General features: G+C 44.0%; 1 protein-coding gene across 1 annotated transcript in view; it reads left to right on the forward strand.

The window, feature by feature from the left end:
- The first annotated feature begins 66 nt into the window (after positions 1-66).
- Positions 67-16,731, forward strand: part of CLDN16 (claudin 16) — an 87,052-nt gene continuing 70,387 nt past the window's right edge. The window contains exon 1 of the mRNA XM_072618857.1: positions 67-250. The gene's annotated coding sequence lies outside the window, so the exon portion shown is untranslated. The remainder of the gene's footprint in view (positions 251-16,731) is intronic.

Here is a 16,731-nt window from a genome sequence, read left to right on the forward strand (position 1 = left end):
GTGTTTTTATTAGACCCACAACAGGTGTGTACAGGCAGCTAGGTGGCACAATGGAGAGAGCGCTGGCTTTAGAATCAGGAAGACTCATCTTCCTGCATTCCAGTCTGGCCTCAGACACTAACTGTGTGAGACTGGGTCAGTCCCTTAAACCTGTTGGCCTCAGTTTTTATACCTGTAAAATGCGTTGGAGGAAGAAATGATAAACCAGTCCAGTGCCTTTGCCAAGAAAGCCTCAAATGGATTCACAAAGGTAGGATATGGCTAGATAAGACCGAAGCAACTGAACAAAAAGATGCAGGATAAATGCTCGTGGATAGGTTTTTACCTGTGTATTTCTCCTCCCCAGCTATGCGAAGGAGGTTTGTAATTTCCTTCCTAGCTTTCCAGGTGACTGCCTTGTTCTCCAAGCCTGTGTCAGTGGCCTTTTCTAGCTCAGAAACACATTTCAGGAGTGAGTCTCGACAGATTCTCCCAGAATTCCAGGGCATGTTGTTCTCTACTGGGAATCTGCACATCACCATATTCAGCTTCCAGAAATTTTGAGTCCAACAGGTTCAGGGACAAACAGAAATTGGGCTTAACCTGAAATAAATGAGGCAACTGGGAAGAGGGAATTTTTACAGGAAAAGCATGAAAACCACAGCTCTCTTCACTCCAGAGATGCCATCCTCAGGGGAGACATTGCTGAGATAGTAGGATGTGCCTGGAAAAGTGCAAAAAGCTGAGGGAGGGTTCCTAAACTGGTAAATCTTTTGAATTTGGGTGGGGCTGGAGTGTGTTTTTCTATCTATTTGGCAGAGAAAGAATAATTTGCCAGTAATTATATACTCCTTTGCCTATCTTGTGTGACTTTAAGGCAGCACAGTAGAGCATTTTTCTCGAGTATTCTTTTGTGTTCCTAGCAGCCCATGTTCACTGCTGACAATTGTTGTAGCCTCAGCCTCCTGCTATAATCAGTACCTTCTCTCCCTCCCGCCTGTCTGCTCTAACCATTTGTTTGTGACAAACGTTGTTGAAGGGCAGCCAGACACCTCCTGTCTGCTCCCAGTTCTGCTCTTTCAGACTAATTCTCATGTTTTGCAAGCCCTCAAATGGCTAATGGCCAATGCCACCCTGGTCAGCCTGCAATCTGTGGCCAACCAGCCTGGGAGCAGTTCCAGAGCCCCGCCCCTGCTCTCACCGAGCTCAGCGTTCTTGCCCTAGGAGGCATTTTAAACATCTAAGATCCCAGGGTTGTAGAGCTAGAGCCAAGTGGAACCTAAGCCACCCCCAAGACCAGGGACCTGTCCTTTGGGCTGCGATGCCTCAACCACTTACATGGACCAAAAAGGCAAGAGATTCTATTTCTAGAAGACTGGAAGCTTGGTAAAGCACAAGGCATCCACCATGGCTCCTGGGCCTCACATCAGCTGTGCAGGGTTGGTATTATCATTGTCTACCTCAGAGGCCTGGGGTCACAGGGCAAACGATAACTAAAGGGGTTGAAATCCCCAAAGTCTTGTGGACTCCACACATCCACTGTCATCTACTGCACCACACGCTTAGGAACCATCTGCCTTAAAGCTCTTCCCTTCCCTGTTAGATGGTACATCTTGGATCTTAGCTAAAATACAAGGAACTCTACTTTTTAATTATGCATCTGTTCATTGGGCTCACAGCATAAATCCTCTCTGCTTAATGTCACAATTAATCAACAAACATTTAGTACGTGCCTGGTGTGGCCCAAGCCCCAGACTCAATGCTACAGATGCCTAAATGGTGCCTCCCTTCAGGGAGCTTCCATTGGAGTGGAAGAAACAAGATCCACATCCACAGATGAATTCAATATTCACACAGAATAGACACAAGATGATATTCAAGGGAAGTCACTAGAACCTGGGGGAACAGGGAGGGCCCCCCTGAAAAGGTGACATTTAAGGTGCTCTTCAAGGAAGCCAGAAATCCCAAGATACATAGGTGAGAAGTAAGAATATTCCAGGCCTAAGAGACAGTCAATGCAAAGGCATGGAGATGGGAAATGAAATACTGTGCATAAAGAACAACAGTGCGGCTCAGTTTTTATGTTCTGGATCTGGTTGAGTTCATGAAAGCCAGTTGTTAAATTTTCAGGATGAGTGTTAATGCCTTGGAAACTGGCAAATACTACAGATTGCCTGGATTTACTTTTAGAAATCAATGGAGAAAACGTTAATAATGCAGATTAACTTGTGTATTGTGTGCACATCTCTGTGCCGACCCCCCTCCCCCCAAAAACTGGTGTTAAACATTTACCAGGGCACTTGTGGTTTGGATTGCTAGATGGGGAATAATGTATAATGAGGCTAGAAAGGGAAATTAGAGTCTTGGTGTGAAGGGTGTTGAGGGTCTAACAGAGGAATTTGCATTTTATCCTGGAGGTACCAGGGAGCCACTGGAGTTTACTGAGTAGGGCAATAACCTCATCCATGCAGGGGAAGGTTTATATTGAGGCATTGAGATTCATTAGAAGGCAATAGTCATAGTCCAGGCAAGAAGTCAAGAGGACTTGTCCAAGGGAGGGGATTGTGTGAGCAGCCAGATAGGGGTGGCCATGAGAAAGGTTGGAGAGACAGCAGGAACAAGGTTTGTTTGACAATGGAATGGATGTGATGGGGGAGGGAAGACTGAGGCCCTCTTCATTCCTATATGTTAAAGGAGCCCACTTCATAAAACCTGCCAATATTTAGTCTGAGAAATGGACTCCTTGTGTAGAGAAAACTTCAGCTTGGTTCTTGACAAGAAGATAGAAAAGGAATCAGTCAACTGCAGATTCAGGTTTTTTAATTTGTGACACACACAGACACAGACACACACTCATACACAGACACACACTCATAGACACAGACACATACACTCAAAGACACACATATATACACACAGACACACTCAGACACATACTCATATACATACTCACACAGACACACTTATACACAGATACACCCAGACATACACAAATACACACACATATGTTGACACACACTCAGACACGTATACAGACACACACTCACAGACACATATAACACAGTCACACTCACAGATACACTCATAGACATAGACACACACTCATATGCATATACACACAGATGCACACTCACAGACACACTCATACACAGACATCTAGACGTACACAAATATACACTCACAGATTTATATAAGACACACTCAGACACATACTCATCCACAGACACACACTACAGACATACACAGGCATACACACTCATAGACACACTCAGAAATAGACACATACACACAGACATATATTCATACACATAGACACATCCTCCCTTGCACGCACACTCATGGACACACACATACACGTAGACACCAATGTACACATTCATCCATACTGACAAACATACTTATACATACACACACACACACACACACACACACACACTCCTGCGTACCAACACACACAAGGAGACTTTTGGAAGCATGAGGGTCTCTCAGGACAAAGGCGACTGTGTATAACTTGTAAGTTTGTGTGGGTTGCCCAGCCAGAAGAGGCGGCTGCCCATTCTCTACACAGCTTAATTAGACTCCATAGTAAGACTATGCTGGGAAATCAAAATGCTCACTCGATGCTTGAAATTCCATCTGCCAAGGATGAAAGCTGGCCTTGGGCTGGGGTCCAAGGTCTGCATCTGTCAGAACAACAGGCCAGCTCTGACCTATAGTGCTGGCTCCAGTGAGCCCAATCTCCACAGACATTGTCTATTCAAAGGCAGCCCCGTTACTGCTGGCATTGCTTCATTCTGATTCCTATCTTTGCCAAGACTCTGAAAGTCCACTAAGATTTATTGTCCATTTTAAGGAATACGCTACCCAAGGAGCACTTTTCCTCTAGTCAGAGCTGGTTATCTGTTGTGTGTTGGTTCAAAGTCTACTGAAAACTTCCCAATTAACACTAGAGAAATGTACAAGCTGATGGAATTATGAAGTATTTTAAAGTTAATGCATATGGATATAGGCACTTGAGAGCAAGAAAGGTGCCATAGTGGATAGCAGCCTTGGGCTGGGAGTCAGGAAAATCTGAGATCAAATCCTGATTTAGACGCTCAGTGGTTGTGTGACTCTGGCAGAGTCATTTCATCTCTCTGAGGTTCAGTGTCTTCCTCAGCATAACTGGTACAGTAATAGCATCTACCTCACCGGGTTGTTGTGAGATCAAATAAGATTATCGAAATATAAAATGCTTTGCAAATCCTAAATAGTACTGCAAATATTCCTCCTCCTCATTGCTTCGCTCATCAGCTATCTGAAGAAACTGTTGCTGGCTGGGATTTATTAGGGGTGGGCGTGCGGATGGAATAGTGATGCAGAAATATCATTTGCAGTGAAACTGATCACTTATCTGAATATAAATGAATGCTTCTTAGGGGCCATCTCACGCTACCCGTAGCATTAGACGAGAACCCTCCCCATTCCCCACAAGTGACCCCCCAGCCTTTGCTTGATGATCTCCTGGAGTGGGTTAGATCATCACTCCTTCCCAGTTTAGGTCATTTCAGTCCTAGGTTGCCTGTAATTCTCAGGGTATTTTTTCCAGACACCAAGCCTGTGCTTTCCTCTTGCAGCTTCCACACAATTCCTTCCAAATTGATTCTCTCCTATCTGTGACATCCTCTTTAGCTTGACCCTGAATCATACAGGCAGCTCCTGAGGTGCTTTCCCTTAAATATTTGGTTTGATAATTGTGAATTATAATACCACTGCTCCCACCGCTCATATTTGGGGCAAATGAGGAGGAAAGGGCAGGCAGCTGTCCTTTCATGGTTGATTTTTCTCTATTTGTCCTGGTGAGCTGGAAACAGGGAGGCTCAGAGGGAGTTAGGCAAATGAGGAGGTGAGGACAGGCACTTCATAATCATTAGCTTTAAAGATGTCTACTGGTTGTTCCTGGAGGTGGTTGGCTGTTGTCCGTAAGGCTCCAAGAAGACCAAAATGGCATCACCCTGTTGGGGTCAAGGTACAGTGTGTCCTACTGTGGCCAGTTAGAGCACTATGAGCTCAGAAGGCTTTATCACAGGCAGGCACAACTAGTTCATAGGAACGTTTGGAGTGGAGGTGGCTCTAAATGTGCACATCTTTTCAGAAGATCTGTGCATTTCCGAATATATACCCAAAGAGTCCCACTCCTGTTTCCTCCCTCCCTAAGACATTCAGCATTTATTAAGTACCAGTGATGTTCCAGGTACTGAGCTAAATGATGAGGATGTAAAGAAAAGCAAATGCAAAAACAATAAACACAACTAGTCCCTGTTCTCCAGGACCCCACGATCTAACACATCCCCTTCCCCATAATTCTCCCACCCACCTAGAACCTTCGGCCCATTGCCTTTGCCAGACTGCACTTGACCACCTCCCTGCCCACAGCACTGATGGAATTCATTAGCTTCTTCATTCTAATTCAGTTCAGCAAGTTATGCTTAGGTGCCAGGCAATATGCTAGATTCTGAGGACATAAAGTTGAAAGGCAAAACAACTTCTCCCTCCAAGGACCTTCCATTCTATTGGCAGTTTCTTGAACTTTAGAGCACCAGACTTGAAGTAAGGAGGACTTGGCTTCTAATCCCACCTGTGAAAGTGACTTTCTATAGGACCATGAACAAACAATTTAACTGCTTAGTACCTCAGTTTCCTCATCTGTAAAAAGAAGGGTTAGACTGGTTAGCCTCTCAATTTTCTTCTAGATTTAGTCCTTGGAAGTTCTACAAAGTACAGCACTCCACTCAAACTCTCCTTTGTGGATGGACACACAAGGTTCGATGACCAGTCGGGGAAGTGTGTGTCCCAGGAAGATGGAAGAGAGGACTAGGTTATGGTGAAACTGTGAGAAGGACTGGGCACTTCAACACCTGGATTCCCTTTGTTCCCAATCCTATAGTCTGTCACGTTTCCTCTTCCATTAGACACTCCTGCTACACCTTTCTTAAACACTTTTTGTCATCAAGTTCCACTCAGGGATTGCCTTCAGTGAAGTCACATTCTTGGCCTGGAGATAGCTTGAGAAAAGATGTTGATAGAACCCATGCTGTGGGTCTAAGGAATCATCATTATGTTAAAATCTACTAACTTTGGGAAAACAAAACCAAAACTCAATCTGCAGCCAAATCTATTTTAAAACTAAACAATTGGAGGTTGGTGGTGTACTTAAAGAGGGAGAAATACAAATCATGATGTCCTACTCCTCTACCTTTTAGGACTAGGAAATATCATACTCTTTTAAATAAACAGCATATATAAGATCTTTGAAAATAGGGGACATTCCAGTCTTATCTTGATACACCAGGGACTGTTATAGAACCTGGCACAAAGTTGGCAGGTAGAAAATTCTGGTAGAATGAAATTTAATCAACCAAAAACATAATAAAACATCAATCATATATTTTAAGTTAGGAGAGGGAGAGGCAAAAGGAAGAAACAGGTATCAGGACAAGAAAGCAGACAGAAAGAAATCGTAAGAGATGCACATGAACATGTAGATAGAGACACCCCCTTCCTCCCCACTCACACACAAGAGACAGAGAGGGATTCCAGTGTGGAAGGAGATGAAAAGGGCCATCAGAGTGTGATGGGGGCAGGAAGAGGGGGTCCCTTGACTCTGTCACTATGAATCACTGAGCCAAGGACATTTGTATGGGCTGAAAATGTAGCCTCAGTGTTTGCGGAAGACTTCAGAGGCTGTTGTTCGTATTTCTAGTATTTCTCCTCCAGAAAAACAAAATGAGAGTGAGCAGAGAAGGAAGGATGCAAAGGCAAAGACCAATGAAAGTCCAAAGGAAAGCTGTTATCACCTCTCTAAATCAAACTTTGGCAAGTTTGTAATTTACAGTTTTGATTCATTCCCCAAGGTTGGAACTTGGGATGTTGGCACTTTTGGAACGCCCTCATTTTCAGTGCAGAATTCTTTGTGTTTTCTGTTCTGGGAAGTACAGAGTACTTCATGTTATTTTCATGAAAAATAAATGTTCTTTTATAGAACAGCATGTTTCTCTTCTGATCTTTTCAGAAATCACTAAGAACCTTTAAAGTCTTGTTGTGTTTTTACAACAGGCACAAACGATAACAATGCTTTTTGGCACTTTCCTGTGGGCTAGATAAACTTAGTCCGAGAGCTCAGATCTTGTATTTTTCATTACTGGTGAGTGGAAGGCACCCATTCAGTTAGCATGGGATGCCCTCATCAGTATGGGTGTGGAATGGAAGGAAGCCGGTGGATAGCTTACGGATAGCTCATGTTATGTCTATACCTATATTTCTCCCACTTTTCTCTCTGCCAACCTATGGATGTCACTGCCTTCACACAGCTCGGAACTCCCTCCCTCCAAAGTGCTTTCTCCTCTGCCTCAGCAATTAGCCTTTCCTCTACTCTGATTAACCCTTCTCTTTGTCTTTTCTCCCCATCATTACAAATTGGCATCTTGATTATCTTGCACCATTTCAATGTTTTAACAACCAATCCCACTCTGTTCTCCCCTAATTTTACCTACATAGGGATAGATTCTTTCCCTTATGGTAACCCCCTGTCTTTAAATGTAGCTCTTCTGCAATCTACATGCCAACACATCCCAAAGCATAAGCAATGTGTACAGGGCTAGAAGGAAAATAGGCAAAAATATTCCAGAGTGTCCACAGATGTCCACCTGCCTAGTTTCCATGACTAGTGGAATAGTTTTAAGAAGTAATATTTATTAGAATTCACCAAGCATCTCACAAGCAGGTACTGGCAGTGTCCAAAGTCCCATGCTTGTCTCTGAAAATACAAAGATAAAACCAAGAAAATGCTGTCCTTCAGGGAAGGGCACTTACATTTTACTGAGGTGAGAAAGGGGTCTGTATGTATGTGTGTGTGTATATAGTTAAGAGTTATTTCAAATAAGATTGAGGGGTGAGAGGAAAGGATAGAGCCCAACAGGACTCTGGGAAACTTTGGGAATTGGTGGATAACAGCGCACTTTAAGCTGGGGCAGGGGTAGGTGGGAATCAGGGAAAGCTTTATTGTAAAGATGAATGGATGTTGAACACTGGAGAAAAATAAGGAGATCAGGGCTGTTAAAAGTAAAGATAATGGTGGTATGTGTCTTTGGCACGGTGGGCAGTCAAAGTGAATTCACGCAGGTAGGAAGTAGCACATCAAGTTTAGAAGCCATTTGGAAGTCTGGCTTGTTTGAAATTCAGAGTGCTTTAAGGCGAGTCACATGCAATCAGTTTGGAAAGGTAAGGCATAACCCAACTCTACATGGCCTCAAATGCTGGCCTGAGGAGTTTCTTGTGTATCCTAGAAGTCATGGAGAGACAAAGAAGAATGTAGAGTCAGGGAGCGCTATGTACCTTTACCTCAGGTAGATTATCACTATTTATGTATCATGATAATGAGCTTCAAATCCAGATAATAATCCTGGTGGATCTTTTCTCTATGGGCTGCTATGAGGCCCGGGGGAATCAAGTACTTTCTCGACTTTCCAGTATAAAATATCAGCAGTTGTTTACAGTTTTTCAACGTTACCTCCATCAGCCCTTTGAGTTTGGGGTGGTGCAACCAGGAACATCCCCATTTCCCCTTCTTGTACAAGTGCCTGTGACTGCCTGTACTTACTCCTCCAGAGGTATTTCTTAAGATGGCCTTTCCAACTGAATCTTTCATGGTAACAAATAAAAACCAACTAAGCCAAACTGGCAGGGTATGCCACATTCCAACATGCAGTCATCCACCCTCTTACCAAAAGACGAGCAAAGTGCCCCTTGATCATTTCTCTGTACCATCCCCATTTTACAGAGAAAGAGTCTTAAGGAGGTTAGGGGAGGAGTTCTGGTATCCAGAAACCTAAAAATTCTATGCTTATCCTCATTTCTTGAGGGGAAAGGGGGCCTCCTTAAATACCTTCAGGCGTCTCACCAGATCATGGGTGAGAAGGGTGTGCCCTGAGAAGAAAGCCCAGACATTCTTACAGTCAGAAAACCAGGCAGAAATTAGGTTCTAGATCTGGTAAAGGAAGCCTGCGACAGAACGTGGCAGTGATGTTCCATGGGCCTGGGAAGGTGAGGCTGATGTACAAGGTTACAACGTCATTGTGGATTATTGTGACACAGAGGACTTCTCATGGGCATTGAGAAGCAGACACTCCCCATTATCTGTGCTATGTAGCCTGGCCTTCCAATCCCAGGTCAATCCCTTTCCAATCTGTCTCGGTGGGGAAAACAATGACTCAACCACTCGGTAAACAAGTCTCACTAAAGCCTTGTGGGAGGATTGACTAGTTTTGTTGAGACTTGTTACTTCTGTGGCTGGAGCATACATTTTCCCCACCGTGGACAATTCAGAGGTTTTAGGGTGTGGGTGGGTGGGGAATGCTGAAGAAAGTACAGCCAATTTAGGATCAGCACCAGGTCAGTGATAACTGGGGGAACGGGAAAGATAAACGTTGAGGAAGATAGTACATGTTAGGTGAATGCTTCTACTCCCCCCAAACTGCCATTCTGAATGACAAGAGAACAAAGGGAGGATGAGGAGTGAGGGAGGTGCTCAAGGCAAATTGAAAAGTTGACCTTGGATCTGACTTCAAATCTTTGCTCATTGAGTTAATCACTGCTGTGAAGTCACCTTTCTGGGCCTCAGTTTGGTAAGCCTGAATGGACAGTAGAGGTCATTCCTCTCACCCCTCTTAGTCCAGTGCCCTCATTTTATAAAAGAGGAAGCTGAGGTCAAGAGAAGCTTGGTGCCTTGATCAAGTTCATACAAGTAGGAAATAGAAGAATAGAAATTTGAACCCAGATTCCAAAAGTAAAGGTGGCTCCTGACCTCCCAGAGCTTCCATACTGAGGAGGGAAGCAGCAAACAAGAAGGGCCCTTTCGTCATTGCCAAAGTTGATGCCATCTTGGTTCCTCGTTCCAGAGCTGCAGGGAGAGACCAGGCAGGGAAGGCTCCAGCAAAAGGCATGGTCATAGCTGCCAGGTGGGGCAGTGGGTGAGTGCTATGGAGGAGATGGCCAAGGGGTCAGAAATGAGAGGATTCGAGTGCCCTGATGGCAGAGGCTCTTCAGTTTGTATTTATACTGTTCATGCCCAGTGCCTAGTGTAGTATGGAAACACAATTCACTTTATGTGAATGAATCTGGTTTCAATACCCATCAGTTTAGATGACCCACAGGATTCTCACTGCTGCTTCTGTTGTAGCTCCAGGACCTTGCTGGCAAATACAACATAAGCATCTAAAGATAAGAGTGTGGACTATCCATTCAGACTCCTCTTTTCCAAACCGGGCCATCAAACCACACATGCAAGAGAGCCACAAATCATGTGGATGATTGTGTGCCCTTGCTCCAGTGCTCTGTGTGCTCTGTTCTGGAACTGCTCTCCAGACAGGTGATTTCAGTTTGGGGTCTGGTGTTTATCTCGAATGTTCACTGCTGGGCGCTCCATGATGACAGGCATCTCTTGGTTTTACTGGACTGACCTTTAGTGCCTTCAGCAGCACCAAGGTGAAGCCATTAAGAAAAAAAAATAAAAGTTATATATGCAGGACTCGAGGACTAGATACAATCTGAGGTTTTCTTGAAGTTCCTGAACATTTTGTGTGTCATTGATGACTCTGGGAACAGTAGCCTGTCTACCCCACAGCTGGGTATGTTCCAAGGCCCTTCTCAGTTCCAAAGCAGGTATGTGAGGAAGATTATAGATTTAGAGGAGGAGCATGATGGGGCAACAGCAGTCATACTCCTTTTTGTGGGCACCCCCTTTTCAGTAGCAAGATGACTGCCATGTTTTCTGTGCCTGAGAAACTGGACTGTGAAGATGGCAATGTGCAAAACTGTGTGATGCAATTCTAATTAAGTCAACTTAACAAGCATTTATTAAATGCTTACTGTATGCAAAGCCTTATGCTAAGGTCTGAGGATAAAAATGAGGACAAAACTACTTCCTGCCATCAATGTGGTTATAATCGAATAAGGAAGACAACGTGCAAAAAAGTGTGCAAGCAAGAAGGCAGCATGCGAGCAAACAACTGGGTAGGGAGACAGACAGACAGGCAGGCAGGCAGGCAGACAGACAGACAGGCAGGCAGGAAGGCAGGCAGAGAGACAGGTAGGTAGGTAGATAGATAGATAGATAGATAGATAGATAGATAGATAGATAGATAGATAGATAGATAGATAGATAGATAATCTCAAAGGCAGGACACTAGCACCAAGGGAAGTAAGGAAGGGCTTCTAGAAAGTAGAATCTGAGATGCCTTGAGGGAAGCCAGTGAAGCAAAGAGGGGAGAGGAGGAGGAAAAGCTTTTGGGGCTTGGAGGGCAGCCAGGGAACAGCCAGTGACAATGTTCAAAGTAAAAAAAAAGCGCTATGTCTGAGGAAGGTCTCGGAGGTCAGTCACCACTAACAGGCAGCCAGCAGAGTTGACTGAATGGGGCAGGGTGTGTAAAGGTCATACTTGCTCTTTAGGAAGATCACTTGGACAGCTGAGAGAAGATAGACTGGTTTGGGGAGAAACTTGCTTCAGAGACCATCTGGCAGACTATTGTAATAGTCAAGGCATGGGGTAATGAGGCCCTATGTACTTGCCTGGGTAGCAAGATGGCACAGTAAATAAAAGGGTGAGCCTAGAGTTAGGAACTCTCATCATCCTGAGTTCAAATCTGGCCTCAGACACTAGCTGTGTGACCCTGGGCTAGTCACTTAACCCTGTTTGCCTCAGTTTCCCTGTCTATAAAATGAACTGGAGAAGGAAATGGCAAACCAGCCACTAACTAAGCCAGTGGATTTAGGAGGCAACATATGGCCCTGAGCTAAGCCAATAAAGACCCAAATGGAGTCTCAGAGTCAGACACAATTGAATACCAACAATATATTTGTATTCCTGAGGTATTTATTAAACTCCTCAACTCTAAGAGACTGATGTGATATAAACCAGCTTTCCATAGTGAACTGTGTGTGGGGGGGGGAGAGTGTGGGAGGGTGTGTATGAGAACATATGAGTGGGGTAGGCGTGGAGTGTGGGTGTGTTTTAACTAGATCTGTGATTTTTATTTTTATTGTTTTGGGTATGGTTTGCTCCCAGTGAAGAAATTCCCTCTGCCAATGAAGACATATCATGGAGAGCCTTCGAGCACTTTTTGGGGGTCCTGAGAGGTCCAGTGATTTGCTCTGCGTGCCCCAGCCATTGTGCCTCAGAGGCAGGATGGGAACCCAGGGCTTCTGCACACTACACCAAACCACCTTAAGAGTCATATTTTTAAGAGAACAGAAAGTAACATCTGGTAAGCGTCCAGCATGTAGACTTTAGAACTGGGTTCCATTGCTTGTTGGTACAGAACGTATTGAAATTATCAATGATACTTATGTTCACTTATAAGCTCCTCCCCCGTCCCTCCATCGGAGTCTATGAAGGCCTAAGTCTAAGTCAGCTGATAAAAATGATCAATAATGCAGTCTCATAGAGTCTGAGCTTCCTGGGATGTTAGTGACCCTCTGTTCCAACCCAGAGGAAACAGTAGAGAGCATTGAATTTGGAGCCAGAGACAGCCTGTGAAGAGGGAGGGAGGTTCCGGGGATACTGCATGAGAGGCCCAGAAGTGATGTGAGACTCTGGGGGCCTTGGAACACGTTTCTGACTTAGTCACAGTTTCATTCGGATAACAGTTCGGGTACGGACAAGAGCAGACTAAAGAGCTTGGATTATTTTTTTCTTTGCAGTTGCACAGAACTGCCTAATTATGAAATACCCATGAAGATTAGGACAGAATTCCCTAATGCCACAGTGAAGCCTGGGGCAATCTGCACAATGAAATATTGGTCCATAATGACATTCGAAGGAGAATGAATTCTTGAGGCTGCCCAATTCATAATAGGAAAAAAAATGCCATGCAGAATTGCTTCCATGACTCCATGAACAATCCTCACAGGCTGTCCACCTTGGGATTCCAGAGGCCGCTGAATCCAACCCACATTGGAGTAGAAGCCACTTGTGTGACCTCCTTTTATGTCTTGAAAAGCTGAGGGCTGTTCGAGGTCCAGGAGACAGTTTATCTTATACTGAGATGTTGGGAGGGTCAATTTATGGCCAAGATGATTGAAGTTTCATGTTGTTATTTATTCATTTCAGGTGTGTCAGACTCTTTGGGGTTTTCCTGGCAAAGAGACTAGGATGGTTTTCCACTTCCTTCTCCTGCTTATTTTATAGACGAGGAAACTGACACAAACAGGGTTAAATGACTGCCTGGTGTGACACCGCTACTAACTGTCAGGACAAATTTGAGCTCAAGAAGATGGGTCTTCTTGACTCCAGGCCTGGAGCTCTATCCACTGAGCTACCTGCTGACACTTTATATCCCACAGCAACACAACAGTATTCTGTACCCTGATTAAAGGCAGGCGTGAGGCCAATAATTGTGGTTGAGAGAGCCATGAACCTTCTTTAGGAGTTGTGTAGACCACTCCTAACACATCAAGATCTCTTCATTTACATTCATTCTGTCCTTTGTTTCAGTCTTAGTCAAGCTCATTCCTTCAGGTACATCCTTATAGTATGTATGTACATATGTATATATGTACTGTGTGTGTATGTGCATATGTATGCATGCACGCATGCATGTGTCTATCTATCTATATGTCTATGTGAAGATGAATTATGCTTGTGTCTTTGATCCAGTGTCTTCCTGTCTGTTTTAGGTAATTCCCCCTTTGGTCATTCCCTGTCCCTCCCTCAACCTCATCCTGATTTTATCTATTCAATCCTTTGTTGTCTACAATATCCTCATGTCTCCTCAATCCTTAATACCCCCCCAAAAACCCCCACCACCATCCTTCACGTAAAACCTGGAATTCCATCAGGTTTTATCAGTCACACATTTATGGAGCACCTACTGTGTACAAGAGCCTATGCTAGCGAGTGGAATAGATTCAGTGAAGACTTCTCAGATTGTAATTCTTCTCCCAGGGATAAAGGAGACCAAGAGGCTCAGGTTACAATGCCTTTAGAGTGGAATAATTCCCATATAAGGATATAGACTATGTAGTGCATTAGGGTCTCAATGACAGGGTAAAACTTACATAACTTTTTGATGCCTTCATTTCAAAGGAGATTGGCTAGATTTTGTGTCTAGAATGTAAGATCATATTCTCAGCTAATGAGAATAATGGTCAGTGGTGGGAGGAAGATTTTGTGTTAGGGTCTATATGTATCACTGCCTTTCCTTTGTCTTCGGCTTTTCCTGCTCCAGACCACCTGGTGGAGGAATTGCCCCGCTTCTCGAGAATTGAATAAATAAACTTTCTGTCACCACTTTGAGAGGCCTCTGAGTAATAAATTTTAGTAGGGGATCTTGCCATCCCATACACTAGGGACTGAATTCCAAAGAAAAAGAAGGAAGAACAACCCTGCCCTTAAGAAGCTCGTCAGTGTGCGCCTGTTTCAATTCTTTTTCTGTGCTATAGGTTCACTTATTGTTCTCTTTCACCTTGGCTAGTAAACCCATCATTCTATTAAAGTGGCTTTTCAGAGGTCATTAATGGTCTTGCAACTAATTGGTTGCATGGCCTTTTCTCCATCCTCACTTTCCCTGACCTCTCCACAATCTATGTTACTGTTGACCACTGTCCCCTCCTTTTGGGCATCCTTTGTTGCTTTGGATATTCTTCTCCTCAGGCTCTCCTCCTACCCCTCTGACTTGCTGGATCATCTCATCATTCTCTCCAGTCAATGAACCATAGCTCTGCTCTGAGTCCTCTTCTCAAATTTCTCTACACATTTCCCTTGGTGATTTTGGCCCCAAAAGGATCAATTATCTTTATGCAATAGTCTTCCCACTCTATGTATACATTTTAATTCTCTTTCCTCAATTCCATCACCAACTGCCTGCTGGACATCACCAAATGAATGTCCCCTGTGTGTCACAAATGCAACAGGTTAAAGACTGAATGCCTCTCCTTCCCCTGTTCTGCCTCTCCTCCACACTTTCTTGTATCTATAATGGGTATCACCATCCTCCCAACCTTCCAGTTCACAATGTCAGATTCTTCCTGCACCCTGAATTCTTCCTCACCCTCCAAATGTGATAAGTTGGAAACTCTGGCTATCTTGGGCTTTGCAGCATTCCTCACATCTCCCCATGACTCTCCATGTAGATGATAACCATTCAGGACTTCAGCATCTTTGACGTTGTGATAGCTTCCTATTTTCCAGTGCTGCCTGCTTGAGTCCCTCCCCTTTATAGCTTTTCTTTCCAACCTCAAAGTCTGACTCTCTCCTTCCCTTGTTTAAAATCTTTCAGTCATTCCCCATTGACTGTAGGTTAAAATTCACACTTGCTACCCTGACATTTCAGCCCCACCACAGTCTGGTTTTAACCTATCTCCCATGAAGAAAATGCTTTCCTTCCCCCATTCTAAATTCCAACAAGGTTGTACAAATAGGGCCATGGATGGAGAGAGGGAACGAGCCATCAATGGCATCCGAATCAGTCTTTTCATTTTTTTCAGTTTAGCAAATTATCCCCCATAGAGGCCTCTTAGTGATTAGCAGTGCTCTTGGCCAGAGTGCTGGCTTGAAGCTGGAGAGGAGGTTATTGTTCAGTGATGATCCCATGGACTTGTCCAAGGGGATTTTTTAGCAAAGATGCTAGAGGGGTTTGGAATTTCCTTCTCCGATGTGTCCCATTTTACACATGAGGAAATGAGGCAAATAGGAATTAAATGACTTGCCGAGGTCACACAGCTCGTAAGTATCTGAGCTTAGATTTGAACTCAAGTCTTCCTGACATAAGGCCTGGGGCTTTGTCCACTGTGCCATCAAGAACACTTGATTCCAAACCTGGTCTCAGACACTGAGTGATCCTTCACTTCACCTCTGTCTGCCTCAGTTTCCTCAGCTGTAAAATGGGAATAATACTAGCACCTACCTTCTAGGGTTGTTGTGAGATCAATGGAGACAGTACTTGTAAAGTACTTTGCAAAGCTTCAAGCCCAAGGTCACATGGGGAGGTTGGATTGAGCCTCTGTCTAAGCCTCCATTGCATGCTCTTTCCACAGCCTCATTCAGGATCACCATTCCATCTTTTTAGTAGTGTCTTTGGATAGATTTCACCCTGTTCTTGAAAAGCTCTTCTTTTTCAGGGTTAAACAACAGAAAAGAGAACTCTATTAAGAGTTCAAATTATATTGAGTTTAAATCCTTACTCTGACACTGCCTGTGTGAATGTGTGGAATTTACTTAACTTCCCTGGGCCTCAAGTTATTCAACCATAAAATGAGGAAGCTGGTGTAGACAGCCTCAGAAACTCCTTCCACCTTGGGAGGGTCAGCCCCTAGAGTTTTTGGAAACCTGTTTCCTTTCAAGACTCAGGCACCAGGTAACCTTCCTTGGTAAAGGCAGTCCCTCTCTCCCACCTTCACTTTGTGCTCAGTTCCACCTTAACATCTCATATGTATGTATGCATGTGTATATACACAAATATATGTATATACACACACCTACACACATGTATACACATGTGTATACACACATACATATACACACAAACACAGACACATGGATATATACCATCTTGCACAATTCCTCATTTACACCTAATCTGTCCCTACTTGTATTTTGCTTCTTAGTGGCTAATTTTTATTTTTCTCTTGGAAAGTAAGTTCCTTGAGGACAGGGCTGGTTTGTTGTTAGAACATAAACACCAATTTCATTGTGCATGGGCTTGAAAAATGTTTCTTGAA

Source organism: Notamacropus eugenii, chromosome 6 (assembly GCF_028372415.1).
Source record: "Notamacropus eugenii isolate mMacEug1 chromosome 6, mMacEug1.pri_v2, whole genome shotgun sequence".
In the NCBI taxonomy this organism is placed as follows: Eukaryota; Metazoa; Chordata; class Mammalia; order Diprotodontia; family Macropodidae; genus Notamacropus; species Notamacropus eugenii.